Source organism: Prionailurus viverrinus, chromosome C1 (assembly GCF_022837055.1).
Source record: "Prionailurus viverrinus isolate Anna chromosome C1, UM_Priviv_1.0, whole genome shotgun sequence".
Lineage (NCBI taxonomy): Eukaryota > Metazoa > Chordata > Mammalia > Carnivora > Felidae > Prionailurus > Prionailurus viverrinus.
Window position 1 is genome coordinate 193,283,764 of NC_062568.1, and position 13,159 is coordinate 193,296,922.

The 13,159-nt window shown below is 43.3% G+C and overlaps 1 pseudogene; it reads left to right on the forward strand.

Moving 5' to 3' along the window:
• Positions 1–11,287: 11,287 nt before the first annotated feature.
• On the forward strand, positions 11,288–12,026 carry LOC125172554 (homeobox protein OTX2-like; annotated as a pseudogene).
• Positions 12,027–13,159: the final 1,133 nt, after the last annotated feature.

Sequence of the window (13,159 nt, forward strand, 5' to 3'; positions counted from 1 at the left end):
ATGTCACCGCCTGAAGGTCCCGAAAAGAGTCCAGGCAACAGCTAAAGATTGTGTGGTTGCTGAGGATTCTCCGATGCCAGCATGGACCATACTCCCCAAGACCTCCCTACCTGAATGTACTTCCCCCTGTTTTGGCTTACTCTTTCATCTTACAGACAGGAAGCCTGCGGGCCCACAGAAAGTTGGTCACAGAGCAGAGACTAGGACCTTAGTTCAGGCCCCCACTGCAGGGTCACTTGCATCATTGTAGGCTGCCCTGGGCGCCTCACATTTCCAGGAAAACAACTGGCTTTTCTCTGTTCTCTTCCCCCTCCCTCTTTCCACTCCTAGAAGCTCTACACATCCCATTGTCCATTTTCAGTCACCCCGAGGCCTGTGCTTGGAGTAATGTTTCCAGCATCTTGCCACCATCCCGTCCCATCTCTTCCTACTGAAAGAGTCTGTACCCATTCCCTCCCCAAAATCAGTTGGACGTGGACTCAGGATATCGGAGTTCAAGTTTCCAGTTCTAACCCTTTCCAGCTGTGTGAACCTAGGCAAGTCACGTCATTTCTCTGAAACTCAGTTTCCTGCTGTGTAAAATGGGGCAATCAAGTTTACCTCCACAGGGGCTGCTGTGGGGACGTGAGCTAATGCATACAAATTCCTTAACAAGGCTTGATGCGGACCAAGCACTCAACAAACTGTAATTATTATTTATTTTGTTACTGTTCTTATTTTAATATATCTGACTCAGTGACTGACAGATAGTGGGTGTTCAAGAAAGGTGGTTTAACCATTAACATTTAGAATTTTGGAGCACGGAGACTGGCACTTAGCAGGAAGTGAATAAATGTGGTTAGTATCATTGCTTTTTTGACCCAAAGGCACCCAAGACGGTTACAGTCCTAATGTCTCACCCTAGAAAAAGCTACAGCACTTCTTTTCACTCAGCAACAGGCTCCTCTTTCGTAAACCGCGGCAGCCAATGAGCAGGAAGATGGGCGCGGTTATATGGCAGCCAATACCAGCTGCGCAACTGCGCACTGGTTAGGCCCAGGCGGGTTTCCAGGCTGGTTTAGGAAATCAAGCCCGGAGGCGGTTTGTGGGGCGGGGAGTAGCTCCAAATTTCCTGACTCTACCTATCAACCGAGCTCTGATTGGTGCAGGCCCTGCCTGCCCGCCCCTCCCTCCGCCTGGCTCCGCCTTCGCGGAAGGGGGCGGGGACTACTCTGTTGGCTTTCCGTTTCTTTTCCTTTTCTTCTTTTTAATGAACATTTGATTTTGGTTTATGTGTTTCCCGTCCAAGTTATAAATGACATATATTATTGGAGAAAATTTAGAAAATACAGGGAAGTACAAAGGTAAAAAAGAAATAACACGAAATGATATCTATCCCATTTTGTGTTTTCTACTGTTTTTCAGGCTTTCTGCCCTAAGCTGGTATTCCTCCTGTTAGGTGTTCTGTTGTTGCAAAAGTGTCAAAGTGGAAGCGCTCAAAATACCCATCAAAGGCGATTGGTTAAAGTAAGAAACAGATTCACCCACACAATGGAACATCTTGCTGCAAAGAAACGGAGGCAGCTCTGTGTGAAATGAAAAGGTGTGCAGGTTTTAATGTTAAAACAAAAAACAAGTTGCAAATGATATATATAGAATAAGCTCATAGATATCACATGATTACACAGAGGCAACAACTGTCTGGAAAGATAAACAGTTTGAAACAAACTGTTAGCATCCAGTTACCTCTGGCGTGGAGGCAGGATAGAGAAATTATAAGATTCTTTATACAGTTCTTTAAATTTTTTTTAATAATGACAAGATGTATTATGTTTGTAACTAAAAAAAAAAATCCCGTAGAGAGCGGAGGTGCGACTGGTGGCTCTGTTGGTTAAGCATCTGACTCTTGATTTCCTCTCAGGTCATGATCTCATGGTTCATGAGTTCGAGTCCTACATCAGCTCTGCACTGACTGTGGACTCTGCTTGGCATTCTTTTTCCGTGTCTCTTTCCCGCTTCGCCACTCGTGTGCTCACTCTCTCTCTCAAAATAAATAAACATTAAAAAAAATAAAAATTAGGAGATTTAAAAATAATTTTAAAATTTCAGAATAAAAATAAAAAGTAAGAGATTTTATGTAAAATCTCCCAATTTGTGAATTATCTTCGAAAACATGTAAGATGTGTTAACACTGGGCCTGCATTCCTGGTGCTATCAGCAGGTCTAAGTAGCTGGGCATGTCTCTTCCAGTTCTCAGTTTCCATAATAATAACACATAGACCACTTGACTCACATAAGAGGTCTAGCCTCTGTAGGAACCTGCCTTTGAAACCTCTGGACAAGGTCAAGATTCTTTAACATGGTATTCAAAGCCCTATGATGGTTCTGTGCCTTCCCTTTCACCTTCACTTGCTTCTATTCTTGTTCACTCTTGCTCAAACACACCCTTGCTCAAGGTCAAAGTGTAAGGTAGTGGCAGAGTGGGAATTAGAGCCAGGGTTTCTCGTCTTACTCTCCAGGCTCTTGTAACTACCTCATTTAGTTCTGTGCCCATTAACTTTGGGTGTTTGGTTTTTTTAATAAGACCAGGCCAAAGTGAGCCCATTTTTATAAAACCAAATGGAATGTAAGAAACAACAACAACAACAACAACAAATGCTATGTTCAGAGGTGGAAATTTTGCTACCAGATGTGCAATATCACCGGTTTCTCACTCCCCTCACTTAATCTGCTCCAGCTGTACAGCTACTTTGCTTTGACCATGGTTTTTTTTTTTTTTTTTTACATTTATTTATTTTTGAGAAACAGAGTGAGACAAAGCGTGAACGGTGGAGGGGCAGAGAGAGAAGAAGACACAGAATCTGAAGCAGGCTCCAGGCTCTGAGCAAGAGGTCAGCACAGAGTCTGATGCGGGGCTCGAACCCACGAACTGTGAGATCATGACCTGAGCCAAAGTTGGACATTCAACCGACTGAGCCACCCAGGGGTCCCTGCTTTGACCATGTTAAGCCACTATTGTCTCAAAGCCTTTGCCTTTGCTGTTAGACTTCAGCTTTGCTCTGTATCTTCATAGCTTATTTTTTTCATAAATTATTTATTTTTTTAAACATTTTTTAAATGTTTATTTTTGAGAGAGAGAGAGAGGGAGAGAATGAGTGGGGGAGGAGCAGAGAGAGAGGGAGACAGATGATCAGGAGCAGGCTCTGTGCTGACAGGAGAGAGCCTGATGCGGGGCTTGAACCCATGAACTGTGAGATCATGACCTGAGCCAAAGTCAGATGCTCAACCAACTGAGCCACCCAGGCACCCCTATTTATTTTTTTAAGTAATCTCCATGCCCAGTATGGGGCTTGAAATCATTGTGAGGTCAAGAGTTGCAGGCTCTACCAACTAAGCCAGCCAGGTGCCCCTGTTTTTATATTCTTCTTTAGTCCTATCTCTTATCAGGTCACAGGTGACTCCATAAGGTGACAAACTTATCTGATCGCACTATATAAAATAATTAAATTTCAGCCATTTTATATCCCTTTACCCTGCTTTACTTTTCTTCCACTTAACATATGAACTTGTTTAACTTTTGCCTTTCTTACATTATGGCAACTCCATGAAGGCGGACCTTGTCTGGTTTTCTGTTGTATTTTGGCACCTAGCACAGTGCCTGGAACATAGTAAACATTCAGTAAATAATTTGTATACTCCTAGAAGAATCTTACTGTTTCACAGAGCAGGTGATTTTCAATTCATTACATCCGTCTCCCAAGAACTAAATAACTTTTGTTTTTTGGGTGACAGATGTGGAGAATGGAATGAGAAACTTGGAGGCATCAACCAGAGGAACATTTCCGAAATCAGAAAAATGATGGTGGGGCACATGGGTGGCTCAGTCAGTTGAGCGTCCAACTCTTGATTTTGGCTCAGGTCATGATCCCAAGCTGTGGGATTGAGCCCTGTGTTGAGCTCCACCCTGAGGATGGAGCCTGCTTGAGATTCTCTCTCTCACCCTTTCTCTCTCTCTCTCCCTCTGCCCCTCTCCCTTGCTTGTGCTCTCTCTCTCTCTAAAAAAGAAAAAAAGAGGAGTGCCTGGGTGGCTCAGTCGGTTAAGCGTCTGACTTTGGCTCAGGTCATGATCTTGTGGTTCATGAGTTCAAGCCCTGCATCGGGCTCTGTGCTGACAGCTCAGAGCCGGGAGCCTGCTTTGGATTCTGTATCTCCCTCTCTCTGCCCCTCCCCACTCACTCTCTGTCTCTGTCTCTCTCTCAAAAATAAACATTAAAAAAAGAAAACTGTTGACAATGCCAGAATCTTCTGGAGGAAGATACACTAGGCATAAGAGCATAGTGATTAAGTTGACAAAGAAACATTCAGAGTAGATTTCATCAGGGTCTTTGAGTTAATGACTGAAGCAGACAACTCTTGAGATATCTGCCTGGCTCGCAATTCCACCTATGGCAACTATCCCATACACACAACAGTGGGCCATAATCATACTCTCCTGGCCTTGGCCTTTTAGACTAAATGGGATTGTCTGACTCAAGCTGGGTCTGAGTGTTTTCCAAGAATTGGAAATTTGCAAAGTAGACTCTTGTTAGATCTGAGTCATAGCCCAGATCAATAGCTGTGTTAAAATGCAGATTACTGGGGGCGCCCAGGTGGCTCAGTTGGTTAAGCGTCTCTTGGTTTTGGCTCAGGTCATGATCCTCACGTTTCATGAGTTTGAGCCCTGACAGCACGGAGCCTGCTTGGGATTCTCTCTCTCCCTCTCTCTCTCTCTGCCCCTCCCCTGTTCATGTGCTTGCTCTCTCTCAAAATAAATAAATAAACTTTGAAAAAAAATATGCAGATTACTGGACCTTTCCTCAATATTCTAATTCATGATGTCTAGGGTAGAAGTTAGAATTTTTCCATTTTTTAAAAAAGTTTATTTATTTTGAGAGAGAGAGAGAGAGCATGAGCAGGGGAGGGACAGAGAGAGGGGGAGAGAGAGAGTCCCAGGCAGGCTCCTCCACACTGTTAGCACAGAGCGCGATGGGGGGCTTGAACTCACAAATCATGAAATCACAACCTGAGCCACCAAGATACCCCAGAATTATCCATTTTTAAAAAGCATCTCAATGATCAAAAATGGTAGAGTTGGGAGCAAGAGGAATTGTTCTGTCCACTGAAACAGCCACTAAGCTGGCAGAGATGGTCAGAATAAACTTTTTTGGAATGCTGGAATCTAACAAGCCATATACAATAATCAGGGGACTGCTTACCAAAGAAAGAGGCTGTTTAAATTTCAGTGTTTAAAGAAATCTTTGGGGCACCTTCGTGGCTCAGTTTGTTAAGTGTCCAACTCTTGATTTTGGCTCAGGTCGCGTTCTCACAGTTTGTGAGATTGAGCCCTATGTTGGGCTCTGCATTGGCAACATAGAGCCTACTTGGGATTCTCTCTTCCCCTCTTGATGCCCCTCCTCCCCTCAAAATAAATAAATAAACATTAAAAAAAAAAAAGAAATCTTGGGGCACCTGGATGGCTTAGTTAAGCGTCTGACTTTGGCTCAGGTCATGATCTCATGGTTCATGGGTTTAAGCCCCACATCAGGCTCTCTACTGTCAGCACAGAGCCTGCTTCAGATCCTCTGTCCCCACCTCTCTCTGCCCCTTCCCCTCCTCTCAAAAATAAATAAACATTTAAAAAGTAAAAGAAAGAGAAATCTTTGTTAGGTCACTGGCTGATTGCTGAGATAACGGAATAGATATGTCAGGGACCACCATGACAAGGAATGCAGTTATTGCAAAGACAGCTTGGAGAAGTCACCAAACAAGCAGAGCACTACAGGCCGCACAGGCAATTATAGCTTAGCAAGGGAGGTGTGATGGTTAATTTTAGGTTTCAACTTGTCCGGGTGGCTGGACATTTGGTGAAACATTATTCTGGATGTGTCTGTGAAGGTGTTTCTGGATAAGATTAATATTGAATAGGTAGAGCAGTATTGTTGAGGGCCTGAATAAAACAAAATAGTTGATCTTCCCACAAATAAGAGGGCATTTTCTCCTGCCTAGGTGCCTTGAGCTGGAATAGCAGTTTTTCCTGCCTTTGGACTTGGACTGAAACTATACCATCTCGGGTCTCCAGCTTGCGACTGCAGACACTGGGGCTTGCCAGCCTCCATAATTGATCCTATTGGTTCTGTTCCTTTGGAGAACCCTGACTGATACAGATTTTGGTACTGAGAGTGGTTCTAGAAGAACAGAAATGTAAGGAGGAGTTTCAGAATTGATTCTGGGGGCTCTGGAATTGGCTCTTCTACTCTTATTAGACTTAAAAGACACTAATGGCTCTATTTCTGGTAGTAAAGATAGCACTGATAGTCTATGGTATGATCTGGCAATAAAGATATTAAAAATGCCAGTATCAGGTACTTTTTAAAATATTTTATGTTATTTTTTTTAAGTTCATTTATTTATTTTGAGAGAGGGAGAGAGTGTGTGCATGCATGCAAACAGGAGAGAGGCAGAGAGAGAAGGAGACAGAGAATCCCAAGCAGGCTCTACACTGACAGCATGGAGCCCAACGTGGGGATCGAACTCAAACTGTGAGATCATGACCTGAGCCCAAATCAAGAGTTGGACACTTAACTGACTGAACCACCCAGGCACCCCAAGATTTTAAGTATTCTCTACACTCAACACGGGGCTTGAACCCACAACCCTGAGATCAAGAGCTGTGTGCTCCAGCCAGGTGCTCTCACCATCAGATATTCTTAATAAACTACTTGTAAGAAGCAATGATCTAGTGACAGTATGTATGATACTTTTGGACATTCTTGTCAAACTAAGAAATGTAGTGAGCTTGGCTAATTGCTGCTGCTTCTTCTTCTTCTTCTTCTTCTTCTTCTTCTTCTTCGGCTAATTGCTTCTAATGTCACTTTCCCTACAATGTGGGGTAAGAAAAGGATGAACATGGGGATACAAATGAACACATTCCCTGTTATCTGGTATGGAGCTATGGAGCTGGCAAATGCTTTTCTCTTCATACCTGTCGATAAGGACCACAAGAAACAGTTTGCTTTCAGCTGGTGTGGTGGCTAATTTAATGGGTCAATTGGACTGGACCATAGGGCACCCAGATATTTGGCTAAATGTTATTTCCAGGTGAGTCTGTAAGGGTGTTTCTAGAGGAGATTAGCTTTTACTCCGTAGACTGAGTCAAGCAGATTGCCCTTCCCCATGTGGATGGACACCATCTAATCCACTGAGGTCCCAAATAAAACAAAAAGGCAGAGGAAAGGAGAATTTTTTCTCATTGTCCTGACTACTTGAGGTGGGACACAGGTCTTCTGCCCTTGCACTAAAACTTACTCTGTTGGTTTTCTTGATTCTCAGGTCTTTGATCTTGGACGAGAATATACCACTGGCTTTTTCTGGGTCTCCAGTTTGCAGATGGCAGATCATGGGACTTCTCAGCCACCATAATCTCTGAATCACTTCTATATAGCCTATACATGCTGTCGGTCCTGTTTCTCTGGAGAATCCTGAGGCCAGCAATATACCCTCACTGTTCTGCCTCAGGAATATATCCATTCTTCAACTCTATGTCAAAATTTGGTTCACAGGACAATTGATCACTGTCTTAGCCCATTGAGGCTGCTGTAACAAAGTACCATAACTGGGTGGCTTATAAAAAACAGAAATTTATTTCTCACAGTTCTGGGGGCTAGAAGTCCAAGATCAGATTGCCAGCATGAGTAGGTTCTGATGAGATCCCTCTTCTGGGTTGCTGACTGGCAGACTTCTCATAATATCCTCACATGGCAGAGAGTGAAAGATCCGGTCACTTTTTTTTTTTTTTTTTAAATAGGCTTCATGCCCAGTGCAGAGCCCAATGTGGGGCTTGAGCTCACATCTGGGGTCACTTTTATAAGGGCACCAATCCCATTCATGAGGGCTCCATCCTCATGACCTAATCATGTCCCAAAGGCCCCACCACCTAATACCATCACATTAGGGAGTCTGATTTCAACATATGAATTTTGGGGGACACAGACATTCAGACCATTACGATCACCTTTCCCTTCCACAAGACATCACCCTGGTCCATGACATTGATGACATCGTGCTAATGGGCCCTAGTGAGCAAGAAGTAGCAACTACTCTAGACTTATTGGTAAGACATCTGTGTGTCAGAGGGTGGAAAATAATTCTGACAAAAATTCTGGGGCCTTCTATCTTTGTGAAATCTCTAGGGATCCAATGATGTGTGGCATGTTGTGCTATCCCTTCTAAGATGAAGGATAAGTTGTTTCATCTGTCCCCTCCTACGATGAGGAAAGAGGCGTAACACCTAGTGGAACTCTGATGGAGTTTGGAGGCAACACTCCTCATTTGAGTGTATTACTCCAACCCATTTATTGAAAAACCTGAAAAGCTGCTACTTATGTGTGGGGATAAGAGCAAGAGAGAAGGCCAGGCTGCCATGCAGGCTGCTCTGCCACTTGGGTCATATTCGATGGGCAGATTGGGCAGATTCGATTGGGCAGATTCGATGGTGCCCGGGCCAGTGGCATATGGGAGGCTGTTTGGAGTCTTGTCAAAGTGTCCTGACCAGTGTCATTCCTCCAGCATTCTGCACACACTCCCATTAGAACACTTCTCATATTGTTTAACCACTTGTTTTTCCCAACAGGCTGTGGGTTCCATAAAGACAGGAGCTTTGGGGTGTCTGCCTGGCTCAGTCAGCACAACATGTGGCACTTGATCTCCAGGTCAGTGAATTGAGTGCTATGTTGGGCGTACAGCTTATCAAAAAAAAAAAAAAAAAAAAAAAAAAAAAAAGACAGGAGCTGTGATTATTTTGTAGCTGTGTACCCCATGTATGCCAAGTGTCCACCATGTAGCAGATGCTAAATATAATTTTTAATGAATACATTTTTCAAAGGGGTACTTGTTTTTTAATGTTTTATTTTTGAGAGGAAGAGAGAGAGAGAGAGAGAGAGAGAGAGAGAGAGAGAGTGTGAGCACGGGAGGGGCGGAGAGGGAGACACAGAATCTGAAGCAGGCTCCAGGCTCCGAGCTGTCAGCACAGAGCCTGAGACAGGGCTTGAACTCAGAACCCATGAGATCATGACCTGAGCTGAAGTTGGATGTTCAACTGACTGAGCCACCCAGACACTCCTGAATACACTTTTTAAAATCTGAAAATGGCATATGTAGAATATACAGCAATGCACATTCAAGAATAGTGGAATGACCCAGGGTCCTCTTTGTGGGAATTAGTTAAAAGGTGACTCTTTCAGAATAGATGCCACCTGTAACCGAGAGGACACTGCTTGGTGAGCAGGGTGTGGGCTGAATTTTAGTCTTCCTTGGTCCCTTCAGTTAGGTGTCCTTATCCAGTGAACAATCTGCCCAACCATACCACCAGATCTGCAGGATCCTTTATACCAGTGGTTCTTAACTGTGGCCACATATTGGAAAAAAGGGGAATTTTGAAAATATCCAAGCTCACACCCCCATCTCAGATATTTGGATTTAATTGGTTCTGAGACTTTGACTTAATTTTAAAGCTCTCAGGTATTTCAATGTGCTGCCCAGGTTGGGAATTACAACTTTAGACTTACTGATGTGAAAATCTCAAACTAGACTCTATTGCAAACGTGTGTTTGTGTCATATAGGCACGCACTGACATACTGATGGGATTCAAGATACAGCCCAAATGTTAATGTCAATGCCAACGCCAACCACTGGCACTTCTACATTTACTTCCAGGAGCCTTCACCTTAACCAACCATTCCCACATATCCAGGCACTCCCCCAACCTGTCCCACACTGAGGGGGTAACTAACTTAACAGGCAGTTGAACCACCACACTGGGACTACAGCTTAAGTTCATGGGAGCAGGTGCTCTGAAGGAAAGTCCTTGCTCAGCAGAAACCTGGCTGTGTGGCTTGGAGAAACTTCACGATTCCCTGCTTTGGTTACTTTGCTTATAAAAGTAAACTAATGGCATGGGTCTATTTCCCAGAAATATCACAAGATTTAATGAACAAATAATTGTGAAGTGCTCATAAATATAAACTGTTGTGCTATTGTTAAAGAACTTCATTGTACAAAATTCCATAGAAATCTCAAAAAGAAAAAAAGGCACTGACACAGATGGTGAGGAAGCTGCTTCGATAGATCTGCTCCTGCAGTTCTGAGTTTCTCTGGTCCCTGCCTTTCCTGAGTTTCGTTTGTTTAAGGTTTGTTGTGATTCTGAGACAATAGCCCCTGTTCTTTAAAAAAAAAAAAATCACTCTTTTTTTTTCTCCTCCTTAAGCCAGCTTGTGTTGGTTTTCTGTTACTTGTAAACAAAAGTGATTTTATTCCAGGGAGTGCTATGCTCTAAAAATGTCAACATGTTTTGTACAAGAATAATTTTAACATATCTTTATTTTTATCCTGAAACAGGATTCATATGAAGATCTGTATTTGATATATGTAGTTATACTTAGTAATCTGCCTTTATAAAAATGTCCTATGCCCAAGAATGCCAGCAAATATCATGAGAAGCTACTTGTACAGTGGCCCTCAAACTTCAGTGCACATTACAATCACTTGGGAAGCTTGTTGAACAGATTTTTAGGTCCTACCCTCAGTGTAGCAGGTCTGTGAAGGGGCCTGAGAACTTGCATTTCTTATAAGCTCTCAGGTGATGCTGATGCTGGCCTGCAAGCACTTTAAGAACCCCTGCTGGAGTATTTTCCAAATTCTAAGAAACATCTGGGGTACTTCTGGGGAATCTTATGACCTGTGCTACATGTCTATGGTTACTGGTTCATATCATATAAATTATCTGAGGATTTTAACAAAGATATATTTAATTTTTTTAACATTTATTTATTTTTGAGAGAGAGAGAGAGAGAGAGAGAGAGACAGGGTACAAGCAGGGGAGGGGCAGAGAGAGAGGGAGACACAAAATCTGAAGCAGGCTCCAGGCTCTGAGCTGTCAGCACAGAGCCTGATGTGGGGCTCGAACTCGTCAGAGGTGAGATCATGACCGGAGCTGAAGTCGGCCACTTAACCGACTGCGCCACCCAGGCGCCCCAACAAATATATATTTAAACAAATATATTTAAGCTTTCTAAGTTAGTGGTGGAACGTGGAAAAGCTGTGCCTATGAAGCAGTAAACCAGCACCTCTGTTTGCTTGTTTGCTTTGCCCATAGTTCAACCGCTCCAAACCCACACACTAAGGACCCTGAATCTGTCCACCCCCAGCGAAGCGAGACATTCTGGCTGGGTCCCCCCGATTTGGGCCGATTTCGCGCCTCCAAACAACCTTGGCATGATGTCTTATCTTAAGCAACCGCCTTATGCAGTCAACGGACTGAGTCTGATCACTTTGGGCATGTTCTTGCTGCGCCCCTCGGTGAGCTACCCGGGTATGGCTTACGAATCGAAGAGCTAAGTGCCGCCAACAGCAGCAGCAGCAGCAGCAGCAGCAGCAGCAGCAACAGAATGGAGATCAAAACAAAGTGACACCTGCAAAAAAGAAGACCTCTCCAGCTCGGGAGGTAAGTTCAGAGAGTGGAATGAGTGGCCAGTTTGCTCTCCCCTCTAGCACCTCAGTCCCGGCCATTTCCAGCAGCAGTGCTCCCGTGTCTATCTGGAGCCCAGCTTCCATCTCCCCACTGTCAGATCCCTTGTCCACTTCCTCTTCCTGCATGCAGAGGTCCTGTCCCATGACCTATACTCAGGCTTTGGGTTATAGTCAAGGATATGCTGGCTCAGCTTCCTACTTTGGGGACATGGACTGTGGATCTTATTTGACCCCTATATACATCACCAGCTTCCTGGACCAGGGGCCACACTCAACCCCTGGTACCAATGCGGTCAACAGCCATCTCAATCAGTCCCCAGCTTCTCTTTCCACCCAGGAATATGGAGCTTCAAGCTTGGATTTTAACTCAACCACTGATTGTTTGGATCATAAGGACCAAACTGCCTCCTGGAAGCTTAACTTCAATGCTGACTGCTTGGAATATAAAGATCAGACATCCCCGTGGAAATACCAGGTTTTGTAAAGATCCGTAGAACCTTTTTGTGGGCGATTTTTAAATATGCTGGGCTGGACATTCCAGGTTTAGCCAGGCATTGGTTAAAAGAGTTAGATAGGATGATGCTCAGACTCATCTTCTAATCAATGTTCAGGGAGGCCTAGAAGGAAAAATGAAGGGCCTTAGAGGGGCCACCAGCAACCAGCAACCTGAAATGGACAAACCAGTCTACTTAAGATCCTGTCATAGTTTTAGGTCATTTGTTTTCCTGATTTGCAAAGTGACCAAAAGCATTCTAGCCATGTGCAACCAAACACCACCAAAAATAAACAAAACTAAATTGTGAGGGAAAGGAGGGAAGGACATAGCCTTCTTAAGCAGAGGGGTTCCAATGTTTTAGCCAATCCGTGGTTGAATCTTAGGAATGAAGTGTCTCAAGCTCACTCACGTTTCATGACCAATTGGTAGTTGGCACTGAAAAACTTTTCAGGGCTGTGTGAATTGTGCGACTGATTGTCCCAGATGCACTACTTTGTTTTAAAAATAATGTTCATAAGGAGTCAATATGTAGTTTAGGAGACAGTGTGTGTCTTATATAAATGGTGCATCTGTGGTTTTTAATCTGTACTAAACTTCAAAACTGGGATCTCCTGTTATTGTATGCAACCTTGAACTCCACCTCTACAGATGTTCCTCTGTGATTAAGTAGGTTATAATTATAAGCAAATTCAGAGCAATTGAGTACTTACCTAAAAAGATTGCCTTTGGCTGGAGGTGAGCTGCACTGAAACTTTACAACAAAATATCTCTGGACAAGGAGAGTGAGAGAAGAGAAACAGGACATTAATTCATCTGTAATTTACTGCTGGTAAGTCTAGCAGTATGGAGACATTGGTCAATTGCTCTGACCCTGATGAATTTATAGACTGTGATCATTGTCATTTATGCTTGCAGATGTTAACTGGAAAAGTTATATATGCATAAACTTTTTCTTCCTGGATTTGGCAGATATATATAATTACGTTAAAATGGTTCTAGCACAAAAAAAATAAATGTATTCAAAATGTATTTTTTAAATGTATTTTAAACAATATTTATCTTACTTTTTTATAGCATGATAGAAAAATTAACCAAAGATATGTCGCAACAAAAAGACCATG